This window comes from Hydra viridissima, unplaced genomic scaffold, assembly GCF_058129835.1.
Source record: "Hydra viridissima isolate aposymbiotic clone 2 unplaced genomic scaffold, HvirCarnegie_v1 scaffold_3, whole genome shotgun sequence".
Lineage (NCBI taxonomy): Eukaryota > Metazoa > Cnidaria > Hydrozoa > Anthoathecata > Hydridae > Hydra > Hydra viridissima.
Genome location: NW_028324302.1, coordinates 17,919,525 through 17,924,876, shown reverse-complemented (window position 1 = coordinate 17,924,876; position 5,352 = coordinate 17,919,525). Strand labels below are relative to the sequence as shown.

Below are 5,352 nucleotides of genomic sequence, written 5' to 3'. Positions count from 1 at the left end.
CTTTCCTGCTCTTTATTTCTCTCTAAAATTCGGGTGAATGGATTTTATTACTTCATTCATTACAACAATCTATACTGAGGGTTAAAGAGGTATGGGTAAGAGGGTTAAATGGAAGGCGTATGGAGATTTAGACTTACGCTGAGGCTTCTGTAGTTGCTCTTCAGTGTGTTCTAACTGCAATGGTTTTTAAAATAAGGTTCTTGCCAATGTGTAGTAACATTTATATATGGTATATAATAGTATCAATTTTTAATATTTTAATTGTCATTAAATTATCTCTAAATACAAATAATATAAATTCTGTAGACTCTCAGATTCTGTCAAAAAAGTACAATTGTCAAAATAGGGATTAAGGAATGTGAGCTGTCATAGTATATGTTATTAAATAAATTGGACCAGATGACGAGAAACATCCCCACACCATAATGCTTCCACCACCAAATTTTACAGTTTTTTTAAAGTGTAATATGGGTCAAACACTTTATTTGGTGGTCTGCGAACAAACTGCTTACCATCTGATCAAAAAATATCAATTTTAGATTCGTCTGTCTGCAAAACTGAGCCCCATTTTTTATTTGTCCATGCCTAATGTTTATGACAGAACTCTTTTCTGGCTTTTACGCGTCGTTTTTGTATTAAAGCTTCTAAGATCTTGAAAATAAATTTCCTTCAAGTAACCGTCCTCTAATCGTACATGATGTTACATTTAGCTCTAAATTTTTTTAAATGGTATTGCTGTAGATAAACGTATCTTTTTTAGCTTCACGAATAATTAATTTATCTTTAGTCTACACACTTTTTTGTGGTCTTGCAACAATTCCAACAGAATTGAACCATTCCAACAGAACGCTCAGTTATTCTTGAAATCTCTCTATATAACTTTCCACTGTTTTTAGGTCGTTGAATTACTAATCGTTTAGCGAGATGCAATGCAACTTTCTTCCTATAATATCCTAAGTTAAAACTGTTATGTTTTGTAAACTATTTTCCTAATATGTTATATAAAATTAACATCACCACATATTTTTAAATATTAAATATACTTACAGGTTTACAAGTGAAAGGTAATATCTCCATCTATGTTTTGTTTTTTTTTAAACTGTAAATGATTAACTGAAATATGAATAGTATAATATGTTAATAAACTGTAAGTAAATAACTAAACATACATAGAACACTTATTAAACATACCATGTTTCAAAAATTACAAAATACTATTCAAAACATTACTCAATGACAGAGGAAAGTCATAGCTGTAATCAACAGGAGAGGGGTAGCAGTGAACCCTCATTTTGGCTAAACATGAGGGTTATGTGGAAGGTAAATGTGGAGGTTGGGATCGAGGTTGATGGTGTGGGGATAGTTTGGTTAGGAACGGGCAAGATCTAATCGTTAAATTTTTATCGTTAAATTGTTGTGTTTACCGTCTTCAGTATATTTTATTATACAATAAATTTCAATAAGCGTTTTATTAGTGTTTAATGGTTAATACTCTTTTATTCATTACGTTTACAAAATACAAATAATTTTCTTTAACTCTACTTGTAGTGTTCCATATTGTTTTTATCGATTACTGCTCTTTTGTTCTTCTTTTTTACACGAATACCTCTTCTTTATTTGAAACGGCCAAAACTTCTGTTTATTCTTCTTTAGTTAATGCTTTTTCTGTTTAATCCTTTACTTCTTCTGATTATCAAAAAATTTTTTCTCTCTTTTGTTCAATTATAAAACTTCTTGTTTATCCAAATATTTTTCAATCGCAAAAATTCTCTCTCTTTAAAGTTCTTCTTAAAACTTTCTTAAAAACTCTCTTTTACTCCTTTTTAGAAGTATGTCTTCCTCCTCCTTTTTAGAAGTATGTCTTCCTCCTCCTTTTTAGAAGTATGTCTTCCTCCTCCTTTTTAGAAGTATGTCTTCCTCCTCCTTTTTAGAAGTATGTCTTCCTCCTCCTTTTTAGAAGTATGTCTTCCTCTCCTTTTTAGAACTATGTCTTCCTCTCCTTTTCTCTCCTTTTATCCGTCTCCCTCTTGTAAAACTTTTTTTTTTTTGAGCTTTTATAGTTTTTGGTTCGGTGGCGATACCTATTCATCATTTATTTATATGGCAGGTTGATGAGTCTTTGTGTTTACGTCTTTTCCCAATTGTTATTGAACTTTTCTTCTTTTCGCATTGTCATTTATTTATATGACAGGTTGAATAAATCTCCGAATGTACGTCTTTTCATGGTTGTTGTTTTTACTTAATTCTTTTTGCTTTATTACTTATATGAAGGGTTGACGAGGCATCTTTGGAACGTCTTTTCTGATTGTTGTCTTTAACTTAATTTTTTTCGCTTTACCGTTTGTCTATATAAATAGTTTACGAGTCATTTTGTGTATGTCTTCTCTGATCGTTGTTTTTTTACTTAATTCTCCCACTTCAACCTTAAGTCAAATTTATTTACTTGAATGATAATCGTTTAACTTAATAAATGATGACGATCTATAGTATCAATACTGTAGTTAAAAATTCACGCTTGTTAGAAAAAAATTAGCTCTCATATTTGGATTCAGAAAAGTTCGAACGACAAGGCTAGCCTACAATGCCGCAAACCTGGTCGATAGTGCTTCTTTTTTTTTAAACACCTTTCCTGAAAAATTAGGAAGCAATAGAGCAATTTGGTTTTCAGATTTGGATTCAGCATCCTAAAATTAACGAAAATACCAACCAAAGTGAAAAAGAGGGGGAAGTTCATTTTTGCCGGCTACCGTATTTAACAGTAATATTAATCGACGTTAAGTATAATCAGAGTTGTTACGGCATAATATGTGTGGCAGATCTGTCGACATATTTTCAGACATATATTACATCAAAATAAAGTATGTCGAAAACATTTTTCTGTCCACTTACTTTAACATAACTTTATGTCTGAGACAATTGCTGTTTCTTATTTTAGAAGAAAAAATCTTCCAACTTTATAGCGTATTTCAGATTTGACGAGTAAAATAAAAGTTTCGATTTCCCCTCGTAAAAACAACTGACAATTTCGAGCAGCGGTTCGAATACAATTTTACAATTTTTTGTGTTTCGGACTTAACCGCATTGGCTTCTGAGCGACTCATATTAACTAGATGTCTAACTTCACAAAAGTTCCGTAAGAAAAAGTGAAGCAAGTTTTTTATGTTTTTAATGCCGGTAGCCATTTTATTTAAACTGACATTAATTCATTTTGGTTTACTTTGATTTATCATTGCGTCATTTCAGGCTGACAAATAAACTTGGGCTGGCAAAAAATTTGCTTCACTGCGGAAGCGCGAGTTAGATATCTACACTGCAGGCCAAAAGTTTCCGGACACTTGGATTTTGTTTAATTTTTTAATTCAAACTCCCATAATTATTTCAATAAAATTCAAATATCGTATTTATGTTTTAAAAGATACATATAGTTACTATTTAAGAAAAAAAAAAAGACAAAAAATGAAATAAAAAAAATACTAACAACACTATTATTATTAAACTCTCTTTTCGTCAAAAAATAACCCACGAGTTTTTATCCCTTTTTTTGCGATCCGTGGCATCCTATTTATTAATTTATTTATTATTTCGGGTGTAATTGATAACCAGGATTCTTCTAATATTTGCCACTGGTGCTCTTAGGATGTTGGGCATTTTTGTCTGACCTTTCTGTCCAATTCTTCCCACAGTAGCTCTATTGGGTTCAAATCTGGTAATTGGGCTGGCCAGGTCATGATTTTGAGGACACCATTATCCTCTTGTTCCTTTATATAGTTCTTACATAATTTTGAGGTGTGTTTGTCCTGCATAAAAACAAAACCACGACCAATAGTTCTTAAGCCAGAAGGTATAGCATTGTTTTCTAGAATTATTTTATATTGTTCTTTTTTCATAATACCCTCAATTTTAACTAGGTCACCTACACCAGCTGAAGAAAAACATCCCTATACCATAACTGACCCACCACCATGCTTGATTGTCGGCACTGAACACTCTGGGATCATTTTTTCTTTTATTGTTCTTCTGATGTAAATTCTACGTCTTTGCCCAAACAGTTCAAATTTGGACTCGTCGGTCCATATTACTTTTCCGCAGTCTTCTTCTGTCCAATTTTGGTGGTCTATAGCCCATTGTAACCTTTTCTTTTTATATCCAATCCGTAGCAACGATTTCCTGACCGCTATACGGCCAGAAAGTCCTGCTTGTCTAAGAAGTCGTTTCGTAGTGGTTAATGAAATAGATTTTGAATGACTCCTATTAAAGCCTGAAGTTATTTCTGGGGCCGTAAGTCTTCGATTTCTTTTACTCATCAATATTATACTATTATCTTCAGCTTTTGTTGTCTTCCGTGGTCTACCAGATCTTTTTTTGTCTTCAAAAATGCCTGTTTCTTTCCATCGTTTGATGGTATCTTGTACAGTACTTCTGGCAACTTGTAATTTTTTGCAAATTTTACGAACTGAATAACTTTCTTTATGAAATGTAATTATTTCAGAACGTTTTGCAACCGTTAAAGAAGGTTTTTTACCCATATTTTTAATTAAATAGTCGAATTATAAAATTTTAAAATTTTTTTGAAGATTTTTTAATGCAACCGTCATTAATACCAAATGAAAACTAAACAAAACTAAATATTCTTAATCATTTTAGTCGGATATCATTATATTATAAATATTTACTTCATGTTTCAACAAATAAATAACTTTAACAAGACCAAACTCTTAAGAGTAATGAAACGCTATATATCAAGTTAAAATAAGCAATTAAAAAAACAAACTTATTTATGTAAGTTTGAGGCCAGTAATACCTAATTACTGATCTCAAACTTACATAAACACTTAAAATTAGTAAGTTTAAGCACAATAAAGGAGGAAAGTGTAAAATGAATAAAAAATAAATAAAAGATCACCTTCTTCGAAAACAAAGAAAAAGTAGGCGAAATCGAATTAGTTGAAGCTACTTCGGCTACAAGGAATCGAAATGACGATGAGATTCAACTAATTAAACGAATCAAGCTGGATATTGATATAAATCAATTAATTAGAGAAATGATTAAATTAATGATGAACCGTAACTTGTCTTTCGAGTTAGCTGATGAAATCGGACAAAATGTCTTCAAAGAAAAATGCACTCAAAGAATTCAAAATTGTTATAAATAGTCACAGCATGAAACGCTACATTCAACTTGCGTGGTGAAAATATTTTTTCGCTCAGAAGAGAAGAAACTGAAAACGTTCTTGTCTCGTTAATGTTTGATAGTGCGTCGCGATATGGAAGATACGTTTTCGGAGTTAGCTCTAGATGTGTAAAGGACGGGCAAATAGCTGACAGAACCTTAGGCATAATTACTCAAGAAGG

At 31.6% G+C, this 5,352-nt stretch overlaps 1 long non-coding RNA gene across 1 annotated transcript; it reads right to left on the bottom strand.

Annotated features, from left to right (window-relative positions):
- Window positions 1-822: 822 nt before the first annotated feature.
- Window positions 823-4,960, bottom strand: LOC149891259 (uncharacterized). The gene is made up of 3 exons (XR_016450833.1): window positions 4,904-4,960; window positions 1,048-1,113; window positions 823-964 (listed from the first exon to the last, which is right to left on the bottom strand). It is a non-coding gene; the product is annotated as an uncharacterized LOC149891259 (long non-coding RNA).
- Between the last annotated feature and the right edge of the window lie 392 nt (window positions 4,961-5,352).